The 15293-nt window shown below is 36.0% G+C and overlaps 1 long non-coding RNA gene across 3 annotated transcripts; it reads left to right on the top strand.

Annotated features, from left to right (window-relative positions):
* The first annotated feature begins 1374 nt into the window (after positions 1–1374).
* LOC113296626 lies at positions 1375–4228 on the top strand. Of its 3 annotated transcripts, none has more exons than XR_003333084.1 (3): positions 1375–1540; positions 1896–2482; positions 3023–4228. It is a non-coding gene; the product is annotated as an uncharacterized LOC113296626 (long non-coding RNA). The 3 variants fall into 3 exon arrangements; XR_003333083.1 differs by having other exon boundaries at positions 1394–1540; positions 1896–2150; positions 2371–4228; XR_003333082.1 differs by having other exon boundaries at positions 1394–1540; positions 1896–4228.
* The last annotated feature ends 11065 nt before the right edge of the window (positions 4229–15293 follow it).

Genomic DNA, 15293 nt, shown 5'->3' with positions numbered 1-15293 from the left:
GATAGATCGACCATCAGGTCCATCACACTAGCAACTGATGATATAAAGTAATATACATGATACAAATTCATAGTATTGCGAAATCGTCACAATAACGATGTCTTATTCCACTTTGAACTCCTAAGGAGTATGATCTACAATTATATAACTAATCGAACAAGTGCAACAAATATATATATACTAGGTATCACCCCGGCCTACGGCCGGGGCTCAACCTTTTTTCGATTTTTTTGTTGTTGTTTGGGGCTTGCGACCCTAGTGTTTTCTGATCGTGTCAAATTAGTCGGGGCTTACAGCCCAGGCCATGGTCCCCTATGCAAATTCCAGTATTTTGTTGGTCGGACCAAATTAGTCGGGGCCTACAGCCCCGTCCGTGGTCCCCTAGGCAAATTCTAGTATTTTATTGGTCGTGTCAAATTAGCCGGGGCTGATGGCCCTGGCCGTAGTTCCCTACGCAAATTCTTGTATTTTGTTGGTCTGGGAAAATTAGTCGGGGCCTGCAGTCCCGGCCGTAATCCCCTACGCAAATTCCGGTATTTTTTTGGTCGGGCCAAATTAGCCGGGACTTGCATCCCCTCCGTAGTCCCCTACGCAAATTCCGACCTACGGCCGGGGCTCAACCATTTTTGATTTCTTTTCTTTTTGTTGTTTGGTCCCTTACGCAACTTCCAGTATTTTGTTTGTCGTGTCAAATTAGTCGGGGCTGTAGCGCAAATTCCGATATTTTGTTGATGGGGTCAAATTAGTCGGGGCTTACAGCCCGGCCGTGGTTCCCTACACAAATTCCAGTATTTTGTTTGTTGGGTCAAATTAGTTGTAGTCCCCTACGCAAATTCTGGTATTTTGTTAATGGGATCAAATTAGCCAGGGCCTACAACCCCGACCGTAGTCCTTTATGCGAATTTCAGTATTTTGTTGGTCGGTCTAATTAGCCAGGACCCACAGCCCTGCCGTAGTCTCGCAAATATATGACGTTGCCGCATGGCCCGTATCTGATCGACTATATATCCCAAATATTGATTCTCAATATCAATAGGATGCTTCAAAAAAAAAAGAAAAAGGATAAAAAATTATCAATCCCGAGAAGAAAAGTCTAAGTCCAAATCTTAACCACGTTGCAAAAGAAAATTAATTTTTCCTTCATGTTTGTACACTGCTCACAAAAAAAGAAAAACCAAACGAGTCCCACTCGTTTTTATTTTGCGCTTTCACGCTTTATTTTTTCTTTTTTGGTAGCTTAGGCGCGTTAGGTCAGGTTAACTAATAAGGGCTCGTTACTTTGGTGGTCGGGCAGAGCCTATTTCAGAACCATGTCTAGCTTGAAATTAGTTTTGGTACGGGCCACGACATAATCTATGTCGTCCAAAATAATTAAATCTCATTCATAATTATTCTTCCGTTACACCGTTAAACACAAATAAAAAAACCCAAAAAAAGAAAAAAAAAAAAAAAGAACTCAATCAATACCATTCAAAACCCCTTCAACTTTTGGATTCGAGAGAAGAAAAAATAATTTGAAATCTTGGATTTTCAGTTGAAGGTCTCCTTTTTCTTCTGATCCTAATTCTGAGCTATATCTTTATTGTTTTTGTTGATATTTCGTATTGTTGATCTGTTTTCCCAAGACCTTCCTTCTTTTAATCAGGTTTCCATTGAACTATAATAGATAATTAAAACTAGGCATTTTTTTATTCACTGTGAAATAATTTATCTGATTTTGATCGTTGAATAACGTCTTACTACTGATCTCGCATGGTATTTTTATCAATTCAATGTTTTTATAATCAAATTTGTGATTTTTTAGACTTTATATTCCTACAGAAACTTTTTTGTTGTTGCTCAATAGATTCAAATTTGTTTTTCTGATCGATATAAGTTCTAATTTGTTATTTCAGTTTTTGGGAGGATACTACAGGATGGAACATGAATTGTTGGTGTAGCAATTCACTGGGCGAATTAGATTTATGCTCGATGACAATGTAAGTAACCCAAGTTACTTTTAGGTTCTTGGTTTGAAACTGTACGAACTTACAGGATAATTTGCAGCCTTATTCAATCGGCCATTTACTTGCTTATGTATTGAGTTGGTGACCTTTAATTGATGCTCTGAATCATTTGTTGATTTTCAACCTGACATTGGCAAACTTCAGGTACTACAACATCTACACGAAATGATTAGTGATTTTTTTAAATATTTTGACTAGGTATATGTGATGCTTGAATCTTTCTTTCTGTTTAAGTTGTCCTAACATAGAGACTGTAAGTCTTTCTTTGTGTCATGTAACCATTCATTCGTTTACTAATACTATGAAATTGGAAGATCTAACAACTTGCAAAAATGGTTTCTCCTATGGATATTTGTTTCCGCAGTATCAACTCTTCATTCTTTTTCTTTCTATTTTGGATGGCTATGAAACGGAGATCCCAAAAGTTGCAAAAGTGGTTTAACTATACATTTGAGTCATTTATGATGACCTTCCAGGTAGTTTGCAATCTTTTACTGGATCACATTAAGAATGTTTCGACGAATCAAATTACCTAATCACGAAAGCTATATGTTATATGATGTAAACCCAAATTAGGAGTATGTCTGCATTGACCTCTCCATTTATCCAACTAAAGGTTGGATAACCCACAAAGCAAAAAGTTTGTCTATTACTTTGATTAATTAACTTCTAAATTCATTTGGTTTTCGGTTCAACCCTCATGGTGGTAATATATAGTGAGTTTTAACTTTTAAGTCCTTGATTTATCCAACATTTAGAACTTTGTGTGCAGAGTTTAGACCCTGCACGTTGGGCTAGAGCCTATAGGCCACTCTTTAACCAATCTCATCATATGAGGGTTCTTGATGGTCTTTTCTCTATGCATAATTAGACATAACCACACATATAAGGTGCAACTGATTTCATTCGCATGCTAATTATGGTGATAATTTTTTAAAAAAAAATTCGGGCTATTGTATCATGTTTGATGAGTGGCAATCGACAAGTTGAAGTGTTCCCTTATCACTTGGTGGCAGCTCAATCCTCGGGCAGAAGTTCAACTTCACATGATGCTGAAATTTGCACTCAATTTACACATATATAACAGGTCAGGGAACTAATATCTTTGTCTTTGAAAAATTATTCACAACTTTGTTGAAATAGCCTAAGGTTCAAAATAATGCATTTTGATGTGCTTCCGGATATTGTTGGTGTTCTGACCACCAAAATCTTTTATACTTTCCTTTCGTCTTTCCTTTCTCTTCAGCTGTTTTTCCATTTCGTACAGACCCGCAAATCGCCAATCTGTTGAGGTGTTGGTTTTAGTTGTTTCTTTGTGAATTTGCTTGGTATTACTTGGTATCTCTCCAATTATTTGGCTATTTTGTCTCTGTTAATTGTAAAATATGCGTGTTCTTCTTATTTGTATTCTACTGTCTTAGATACTCTCCCTTATTTGGTTTACGACGTATTATATGCAGTCTGCGAATTCGAATATCAAATATATCCAATTATATATACAATAAAGCAGGTGCAATGTTAGTTTCTGTAGACGCTTATGTTGTCAATTCTATAATACATGTATTTATATCGGTCGTTTTTTTTCCAAAGAAGAGTGTATATTTATGTGTACCTCAATATATGTTGCTCAAATACATTAATTCTCCCCATTGAAATATGTTTTACATGCAAGGAAATGACCACATGAAGGTGATTGAAGGGTTTGAATACGAAGCCTACAATATTCATTGCCACACTCATCCCCTACAATGTTGTACACATGATGGCAGTAGCAGCTCCCCAATGTTGGCTAAGGTTAGAATATTCACACATACAGCGTCCTGTGTATAATATTTTTTAGAAGTTGCAGACAATTTGGCGAAAGAAAAGAGTGACCAGGACAAGGTCAGTGTACGCCCAAGTCAGATGTCAACCATGTAAATGATTATTGTTCCCCCCTTTTCTTCTGCAAATCATTTAGAGAGCTATGAACATGCAAGGTTCTTCCTATGAGGATGTGTTTTACTGTAATGTTTTATGAATCATATACGAACAATTAAGCTCTAAGTTGGCTAAATTAGACGGATCTGTGGGTTTCCTTTGGTTTAGTTAAATTTGTAATCCTTTATAGCTTTTAATTTAGGGAATTACAGGTTTCCTTTGGTTTAGTTAAATTTGTAATTCTTATAGCACATTTAGCTTCTCAAAGGCATGACACAATCTAATAGTTTAACGTAACTATACCACCGTGTAACATGATGACTCATGTGTAGTCCTTTATAAAAAAAAAATGTGTAATGGTGATTAAAGCAGGATGTCATTAGCCCTTTCTCCTTTGTATTTTAACCATTTGTTACCTTTGTATAAGGTACAACTTTTACATGACAATGCACTTGAATAACGCAAGTCCAGGCATATATTGGGATGAAGCATGACCGTAAAGAATTCTTACATTCAGAAATTTACATGATGTGGAAAGCACACTCATTCGACATTAGAAGTTCATTATCAATAAAACTGCATGTCTCTTGCTATTTCTTGGCTAGAACGCTTCCCACATCTGCCAAGGTTTACCTATTCCCCACCTTCTAGCCAAGGGATGGGCCATAACGGTTGCTTTTGGCTAAAATATAGTCATAGCTAAAGGATTTACGCTACTCTATGGCTTGGTCTTAGAGCTCGCATACCAAATTTCATATAATTGTAGGGATGTCAAAAGATAATAATTAATAGGATGACAGATTAATTGGAAAAAACTTAGTCCCGAAATTGTTATTTTAATTACCGTCTTATCAAAATAATTATAAATAAACAATTATTGTCCATGGTTGGGCACAACAACATCGACAAACCTATGTATATGAGCATGGTGTACCCGTCCCGTTCTACGGTAACAAGGATAGCTCAAAGAGCACGGGCATAGCCTTGGAGTAGATGTTGTGCCCACTTTAAGAATTAACCAATAACAGCAACAATCAACAGCCCGTGCCGTAAGTTGATTAATATATCAAATTTATCTTTTATTTTTTATTATCTTTATTTTATCATCATTTTTGTGAATCTATTGATCTCACATTAGTTTTTTCGGTCTTTTATCGGATTTTTGATCCAAAACATAAACTTCCGCTACGTCACATACTCTATATCCTCACTGAAGATTGTTAACATGGACGGGCTGTTGGAAGCACAATTCTCACAGCCAGCAGCGCGCTCGTTCATCAAGTGTCGCAAGTGCCTTAGATACATGAAATACATCTCCATCCATCCTGCCCATGTATATTGCGTGACATGCAAGGATGTTTACCATCTTCCACAAAATAACACTCCACAAAATAACACCATCGAGGTAATATAGCTTGTTTTTTTTAGGTGTGTATATACCTACTGGTAGAGGTTTATATTAATCTCATGTGTTTTTGTTTTAAGTTAGTGTTGTTGTTTGATCATGTATTATGCAGGAGCTTTCTGATGATGATACTGATACTGATATTGAACCACCTGAATCAAAAGAAAGTTGGATTAAGATATCCCGAGAGGTATGGGATCTTAAGAATATTAACGAAATTAGGTCTCGTGTGAAGCGTGAGACAATGCCGTTAGAAATTCATGTCTGTGGTTCTGTTGGTGAAGGCTATGGGGCAATTTTACGGGATTCTCAACTAAATCCTATTGCTGCTAGCTCTAGATCTCTATCGAACAGTGTTTCTGTATTCTGTATAGGGTTGAATGCAGTGGCACTAGGTGCTGAAATCGCCCTCGATTAATAGCAATAACTATGCCAAGTCGGATTGTTAGATTGGTCGTTGCAATATCGTTGTTCATGCTGAAGATACTTGCTATTGTTCCTTATTCTGTAACAATCGTTTTTTAGAGGGTTTTATGTTCTAGAAGCAAACTGATTGTGGTTCTTATATTGCGCATATCCCTCGCCACACCATTGAGACATTGTTATTATACTTATCAGATTAAACCTGTTATAGGAATTTTAATTGATCTACTGCTGTTTTTACTGGGGCCTTCTATGTTTTGCAGTACCGTCAAGAAGGGATGGCTATCCCCTCAGGGAAAAAATAGAACGTATCATTACGTGTGCAAAGATATGGCTCTCAAAAGATGATGGGAATCCCTAATTCTGTCTTGCTGCATGCTTGTTGTGGGCAGTAGGGAAGGCTAGGAAGTCGCCATAAGCATGTGATTATTATTTACTCCCTCCGTTATTTTTTAATAGACCAGTTTCTTTTTTTAAGAAAAATTAAGGAAATTAAGAGAACTAATTATTGAAAGTGATCTTCTAGACAATTCTCAGCCAAAGAAATAAGTGAAATGGTCCACAGAAAATTAAAATAACATTTGACTTTCTCAATTAATAAACTGGCCTATTTTTTAGAAATATTTTATTTATAAAAACTGGTCTATTAAAAAGTAATGGAGGGAGTAATTCTTTATAGGATTGGCTGGAATTTGAGTATTGTGGATGTCCAGAAAATGTCTTAGAGCATGGTTAGTTTGTTATTTATTATTTGGCATTTTATGAAATGTAGGCCACAAACTTGTCTCGTCACTCTGTTCGGGAAAATTATGTACTCTTTGCAACAAAACGTTGTACTTTATTTATTATATTTGCAAAGATTGGGTACTTGATTAATATTTTTTTGACTCATCTTGGATGGATTGTGCAGTTAAAGAAAGAATCATGTTACCGGGGCTGAGCAGTCTATGGGTTTTGGGGGCTTAATGGGTTACTAAGTAGTAGCTGTTATATCCTTTATCCTACTATTTTTAATTTTAATAATACCTATATATCCTCGATTTCATTAACGATAATTATGATGATTAAGTATATTGATTTTGGATTTCATGTAATTCGGAGGTCTGTTAAATGCTTGATACTATAATTATTGGTGAGATTTCATTATCATCTGGCATTAAAGTTATCATATAATTTCTCAGTTGAAATTATGGTTGGACTTTCGTAACAGATTTGGTATAGTGTACAAGATTTTTGAGAAATGAACTTAAAAATTCTACACAAAAATCATTCCTCCAACATCGATAATAAGTTTCATTTTGAAATCTTTGAACATATAGAGAATGTCTTTAAAGCTAAAAGAACATAAAATCTTGGCTTAATATCTTTTACTACATCCATTCAGGAAACGTGATACTTTCAGTTTTTCAGTTTGCCAAAAAACAGACCAAATTCAAAAAGTGAAAATGTCACTGTTTTTGAAAATAACGTAACCTTAAATCAAGAAAAGGCATCTTCAAAGAGGATGTCAGATAGCCTTTCGTTCTCAAAGATTTCTGCAAACTTCATATCCCGGCCTTCACCGAGCTTAGCAAGAAACTCCACAGCTTTGTTGCCGTCTGGGGTATACACTGGCTGGACACTTAAGTATTTTATACCACTTGGACGAAGTAGTTTAAGATCATTGATAATAGACGAAGTGAGACGATAAATGTCTTCGATGTCTCCCTTATCTTCAGGATGCATTAGCATCTCCAAATGCTCTACACCTCCTTCATGCTCACCAGGAGGACTCTCATATCTTGACTAAGGTTCACAAATACTCATAACAACATTATAGAAATAAAAGGAAGGGACAAACAATTTAAAATACAAAACTTGGCAATAAGAGCAAGTTTGGCAGCTAGTGCCACGGCATTCAGCGTGATATAAATTTCAGAAATACTGTCTGATAGATTATGTACTCTTCAGCATTGGCAACTAAAGGAATTTTCTAGAGCTCTCTTCTCTTTCCTCTAAATCGGCGACTAACTCAGTAAAAATCGGTTTAACTCATGCACTGCAAAATCTAAATTTTCTTTCAATCTTACAGATTTCATCTTATCTTTCATTCCTTACAGTTTAATCTTAATCGTTGACACATTTGATTAACATGGTTAGATTTTTCTTCTATTTTTAGGTCCTGGTTCAGAGCATAAGGGTTGCTGGAAATTGGAGCGGTTTTGCCTTTTTTCTGCGCAATCAATGAGTTTTGCTGCCATGGATTCACTATTGGTTCACTTAATGCACGCGTAGACTATTTTAATACTTGTTGATTATAGATTATTGATTACGGTATTAAAAGCTATCTGTTTGATTAGTGTAGAAATGCTTTTTAGGGTTTCGAGTTGCTACAGTTATTGCCGCCCAGTTACAAAGATGATTTTATTAAATGATTGTAAGAAGGTTTCCAACAAGTGTTCAACATTCACATATTGGAAAAGAGGTAAGGTAGTTTTTATAAGGAACTTATTCCTCGTTATCTTCTCTATAGCATTTCTCTGTTCTGCTGTTGATTTTACTATGGACTCTGAACTTATCCAAGTCCAACACAAAATGGCTTCCACATCGATAACAGACAGGTTAAGAGCCTTGAAAGAACCAAATATTTCTTCAGAAGATTTGCGATAAGGAGCAATACAATTCAAATACAGCGTTCTGGGAAAAGTTTATTCAGACAGAACTTTCTCAATTAGTGACTTGGATAAAGAGTTAAAGATTCTTTGGCCAAAAAGCAGAGATATTTTCATTAAAAAAGAGGAAGATGAATCTTATCTGGTAAAATTTCAGACACAAGAGGAGTATGATGTGGTTTTAAAGTTAAGGCCCTGGTTTCTAGAGGGAGATTTGTTTGTTCTTGTTCCATGGAATCCAGAAATACCAAAAAGTTTAGTGGATCTGACAAAACAACTATTTTGGTTAAGGCTTTACAACATGCAGCCAGGGTTCGCAACTGTCAATATAGTGTATGGATTAGCTGCAGCAATGGGAGAGGTTAAAGAACTAGATCCGCCGGATTGTATTGTCCCTAAAGAAAAGATACAAAGAGTTTAAGTTGTTATAGATGTGTGTAATCCTCTTCGTAGGGGTTTCTGGGTGAAAAATGTTGCCGGTGAAGAAGTGTGGATCAGACTGTATTATGAAAAACAGCCTTTTAACCTCTGTGATTTCTTCTAAACCATAGATCATAATGAAGCGGATTGTTCTACAATAGCAGCTTATCTAATTCAGCAACAAAGGGGACATCTTTTCTCCACTTCAATTTATGATCCTCCATCATGGACAAACCCAGATGTAAGGAAAACCAAAGATGCAAAGCAACAAGCACTGGAGGCTAGTCAAAAGGCTAAGGAGTAAAATCGTGAGGGTACTAGCAAGAATCAGAATACTCAAATTGTTGTGGCTGAACAAACGTACATGCATGAAATCCAGCAGAATCCAGCGCAATTCATTGTGGAAGTTTCTAAAGATTCAGTTAATTTAAAGGAGCAACATAAAGACAAAATGGTCAGAGATATTCCTTTGTCATCTGATCTCTCTGATACTGATGCTGGAGGCAATTCTCAAGGTATGTAACAAATACATGCAATAGAAAATTTGAAGGACAGATTGATCCAGAGGCAGGGGAAAATAATAAGAATTGAAGAAGGTGGTCCTAGCAACTCCAATAACATGCAGTATGATACTCTTAGGAATCTAGGAAGTTGTAATTTTTTAGATAACATGTCTGAAGACTATGTGGAGAATCAACTGCGAGAATTTAATATGTCTATGGGTCAAAAAAGTGGATATGGGTCGAACATGGAGCTCCTTAAAGCTTATATGGCCCTAGGTGAATTTGATCTTAATTTTGATGACTTCAATGTATCTAACCTGAACCCAGACACAGTTCATCTTGATCAAGTTTATAAGGAACCACTGAAGGAACTCATTAACCAGGTGGAGGATAATCTATCATGTTTCAATCCCAAAGATTATAATCTATATGGGTCAGGGTATGAATATGTGAGTCTTGATGAGCATTCACCATCTACTAATTCTCGCACTTCCTTCCATGGTACAGTTTCTGAGCAAAACCAATCCAAGAGACATAAAGCAACATCTTCTAGCGCTGATGACCAGGTACTTATCAATCAATCTCATATTTCTTACACTTTGATTGCGTTTCCTTTTTTCAAATTAGTATTGCATTTTTCAGTCTCCCATTTCTTCACTAGTTATCCATAGTAGTTACTCTACTGGTTGTCATAACGCCAACTAGCATATACATTATTCTCAAGTCACCATGAAGATTTTATCATGGAATGTACAAGGACTTGCTTCCAAAGATACTAGGGACTTCTTGGCTTACATTATACATCAGAATAATCCAGACATTGTCTTTCTAATGGAAACCAAAATCTCTGAATCTAGAGCTAGGTTTTTAACACAGCAACATTGTTACCCAATATCTTCATTGTAAGTTCAATTGGTCTCTCTTGTGGATTAGTATTGATGTGGAAAGATGGTTTCCCTTGTGATATAGCTTGCAGCAATGATAACATGATTCACCTCTTAATCAGTTCAAATGCGTCTAAACAAGAATGGCTTCTTTCTTGTGTTTATGGGTCATCTCATTATGAGATGAAACAAAAGCAATGGGAGTTCATTAGAGAGTTGGGTGATAATGTCTATCAGCCTTGGGTGATTATAGGTGATTTAAACATTCATCTAAATAATCAGCAAGCTTCTACTAGTATAACTTCTTTAGATAATTGGGTGTGCAATGTTATAGACAGTGTGGGCTTAATGGATATGGGATATGTAGGTACAAAACATACTTGGTCTAACAAAATTAATGGAAAGGGACATAAAAGATCAAGGATAGATTATGCACTACAAAATTCTAATTGGGTCAGAGATTATCCTAACTCTAAAGTCTTGCACCTTCCATTTTTGGGGTCTGATCATTGTCCATTGTTATTGATTACTGATAGCATTAGGCCTAAACAAAGCTATGGTTGGAAGTTCTTTATGTGTTGGTTACATGACTCTACATGTACTGAATTAGTTTCAAATACCTGGGTTTCTACACCAACGAATGTGGATCTCAATACTAAGTTAGCGACAACGAGAAGGCAATTATCAAAATGAAATAAAGAATATTTTGGTAGTATCCAATCTCATGTCCAGCATTTACTTACACATCTTTCTCAGTGACAAGCACAACCGTTTAGTGACACTATTTCGGGAGAGATATGTGATACTATTCGGCAACTTGAATACTGGAAAAAGATTGAAGCAGATTTTTGGAATCAAAAATCAAGAGATCATTGGGTTCATGATATGGATAATAATACAAGTTATTTTCATACTATAACAAATAAAAGAAGGTCGCGAAATCACATATCATCTTTGAAGAAAAGTAATGGGGAGTGGTGTTATTCCATGGAAGATCTGGAGAACCTTATTACTTCTTATTTTCAATCTATTGCTACTTCTACTAATCCAGAGTTTCAGCAGAATTCTTTTGAATCAATACACCCAATAGTTACAGCTGAGAAAAATAGTAATTTAATCTCCATTCCGTCGGAAGAAGAGATTTATGAAGCCTTAAGCACTACTCCTAGCTGGAGTGCTCCAGTGCCTGATGGATTCCCTGCTGGGTTTTTTTCAAACTCAATGGTCAGTAGTTGGAAAGGATGTGGTTGATCTAGTACAAGAATTTTTCCGTACTAAGTATCTACCACCTCATATCAACCAAACCATTACATGTTTGATCCCTAAAACTCATCATCCCTCGACTCCGAGTGATTACAGGCCAATTGGGCTCTGTAATATTACCTACAAAATAATCTCGAAATTATTAGTAATCTGAATGAAACCTCTAACGGAGAAAATCATCTCTCATACACAGGCAACTTTTGTTCCAAAGCGATATATAAATGACAATATTGTGGTGGCTCATGAGTTGATTCACTCAATGAAGAAATCTAAGAGGAAACAAGGATTAGTAGCTCTCAAGCTTGATATGTCAAAAGCATTTAACATAATAGAATGGTCTTTTGTTGATAAAATGTTGAGCTCTTTGGGTTTATGTGAAGAGTGGAGAACAATTATTCAAAAGTGCATTTCGTCTACTTCTGTATCAGTACGTCTGAATGGTAATATGTGTAAAGCATACAGACCTACGAGAGGACTTAGACAGGGATATCCACTGTCCCCGTACTTATTCATTATATTCATGGAATACTTCACTAGATCCTTAATGCATGCAGAGGCTACAGATTCCATAAAAGGGATACAAGCAACAAACAAATCAATAGCCATTAATCATTTGTTGTTTGCAGATGATTGTATGCTGTTTTTTCATGCTACGGAGAAGGGAGTTGATCACTTAAAAGATATCTCACACAAGTTCAGTCTTATGTCAGGTGAAATCATTAATTTCAGTAAGTTGTCAGCATTTATTGTAGGTGACATTTCAGATGAACAAAAACAAAGTATTTTAAGTAATCTGGGAGTTAAGGAATTGGTGACTTCCAACAAATATTTAGGTCTTCCTATACTACTAGGAAAATCCAAAACTAATTCATTTGCTACTGTTAAGGATTCTTATGAGCACAGACCGCAGGGCTGGTGTTCTAAAACTCTTAACTTGGAGGAAAGAACAACTCTTGTAAGGTCAGTATTAGATGCAATGCCAACACACTATATGAGTAATTTCAAGCTTCCCAAGACTATTATCACTAAGCTTGAATTAATTCAAAGAATATTCTGGTGGGGTCGGAAAAAAAAGGGGTTTCAATCCAATTGCTTGGAACTCTCTGTGTCTTCCGGAAGAAGAAGAAGGATTGGCTTTCAGGAATTTAGAGTTGTACAACAGATCTCTTATGATCAAATTAACATGGAGACTGTGTACTGAGGAGGACAAACCTTGGGCTCAAATTATGAAAGCTAAGTATTCCCCATACTGCAGCTTTCTTCATCTTCAACAAACACATAACAATAGCTCCTGGATCTGGAAAGGATTGGAAGAGGGTCTAGCTTATGTTAGACAGTTGCATCGATGGGATGTAAGATGTGGTACAAAAATCTTGGTTTGGTATGATAAATGGGTGAGATGACTAAACATGCCCCCTTTTCCTAAAGATGATTATTTAGAGCCAATCAGAATAGTCTATGTTTCATACTTTATGTTACAAAACCCTAGAAGGTGGAATACACAATTAATATATAGAGTATTTCCAGTTGAAACGGCAGAACTTATTCTTAAAATGCCTCTAGTTCAACATGGTACAGACAAGCTAATTTGGGAATTAAATAGAACAGGTGAATTCACCATCAAGTCAACCTACAAAGAATTAGTGAAACAATCACGAACTTTTAATAACCAAAGAAACTTTGACATTCCTAGTTCAGTTTGGAAAAGTCTGTGGAAAGTGAATGTTCCACACAAGGTTAAATTATTCATCTGGAAGTGTTTTAGAGATATTGTTCTGACAAAAGAAAAACTGCACAAGGTAAACCAAAATATAAATCTAATGTGTGCAAGATGTTCACAACATGAGGAAACTTTAAAGCATCTTCTAATTGACTATGATTACTCAAGAGCAGTGTGGTTCAGTATGAACATAAATGCTTCTTCTTTGCAACAGAATCAGACTCAGGTTAGAAATTGGCTCAGTTCGTGGTTCTCTAAAAAAGCTGATAATGCTTCTGTTTGGACTCCCACTGTTATGATAACTGCCTGGTTCATTTGGAAAAAATAGATGTCTCAAGGAGTTTGAAAATAAAACACCAAATATGCACTCCACGGTTTATTCTATAAAGCATATGATTAATCAATGTGCAGCTGAGAAACACCACAGTAAGGAGCAAACTGTTGTTTGCTGGTCTCCACCGACAGCTGATATCCTTAAAATCAATATGGATGCATCATTTGATAGTAATAACTTTTACATTGGCATTGGTTTAATCATGCGCAATTCTGCAGGAAACTGTGAAGGCATCAGAGGGAGGATCATTGATGGAGGAATAGATTTGGAGCAGGCAGAGTGTCTAGTCTTTAAAGCAGCTATTAACTGGGCTAGAGATAAAAACCTGACAAAGGTGGTGTTTGAGGGTGACTATGTTAACCTGATCAACTATGTGAAGCAAGCCAAATCTTCAGTCCATTGTACGAATGGAAGTATTGTATATGAAATAAGGCAAATGCTATCTTGTTTTTCTTGGTTTGATGTTAAATATGTTAAAAGACAGGCAAACAATGTGGCGCATGTAATTGCTAACAAAGCTAGAACTGGCAGATCATCTTTTGATTATCATGCAACTTTCCTGATATTTTCATGGAAGAAATCAGGAAGGATAAATGTAAAGCCAGTCTAGGATATCTGTATTTTGCTTAGTATTAATATATGTTGGTTTGCATCAAAAAAAAAAGATTATGTACTCTTCTAGAGCTAGCAGCAATCGGAACCATCTGGGAATCTTGTAAAACAGCTCCATATCCTTCACCTACGGAACCACATACATGAATTTTTGAACACATTTTCTCATGCTTCATACGGGACCTAATTTCATTATCATTATTAAGATCCCAAAGTTTTTGTGATTCCTCGATCCAATTTTGTTTTAATAATTCAGGTAGTTCAACGGGAATAACATCGGAAAATTCCTGCATAATACAGTATAACGTCGATAAATTAATCCTCAATAAATTAATTATTTGGCTAAAATAATAAAATTCTATGATTCCCTGGACTTGGAAAAGCAGAATTTTAACTCGATAAGTTAATAACTTCGCTAAAATAATAAATTTTTTTGGTCCCAACTCTATTAATTAAAAGAAAAATGCATAAATTTGGTGATCACACAACAATCACTAACTTAAAACAAAGATTAATGAGATTAATAATTTACCTTTTTAGTCGCTTCATTGTTATCCATGTCTAAAAGCCCTATTCCAAGTGCGCAGAACACTGGAACGTGAGAACCATACCTTTGTTCGCATATATATATATATAGTGTATGATTATGAGAAACACAAAAACCAATTAAAATTCTAGAATCAGGAAGGACTGCGATTCGGAAGTTATCTTCGATTGGGAAAAGGAAGTTCGATCTTGGGCCTTAGACAAACATACTATTGGACATGAAGCCTGGTGTATCTGTCTTTCAGTAATACAACTGATGTGAAAACTACAGGGAAACCCAGTTTTCACATTTTCTCCACCTTGAAACCCACGGACAAGAATTTTCATGCGCGCGCCTATTTTTTGGGATAAAATTTCTCTGAAACCCATATTTTCTAAAATTCTATATTTCGTTTTTTTCGTCATATCCCTAAGGTTTCTTTATTCTGTATCTCATAAGGGTTATGGACAAGGTATAGATCTGATGCCGGTTCAATCAATGGATTCCGTGGTTGAGATTTGATGTGTTACTAGCAGAGAAACTCATGGATGGGTGTTCAGTTATAAGACATGAGAGGAATATGAGACAGTGGTGATGATCATGGACATGGACGGACCAACAGCTGG

Source organism: Papaver somniferum, chromosome 7 (assembly GCF_003573695.1).
Source record: "Papaver somniferum cultivar HN1 chromosome 7, ASM357369v1, whole genome shotgun sequence".
Classification (NCBI taxonomy): Eukaryota; Viridiplantae; Streptophyta; class Magnoliopsida; order Ranunculales; family Papaveraceae; genus Papaver; species Papaver somniferum.
The sequence above is the reverse complement of the archived record's forward strand: the minus strand, read 5'-3'. Positions and strand labels throughout refer to the sequence as shown.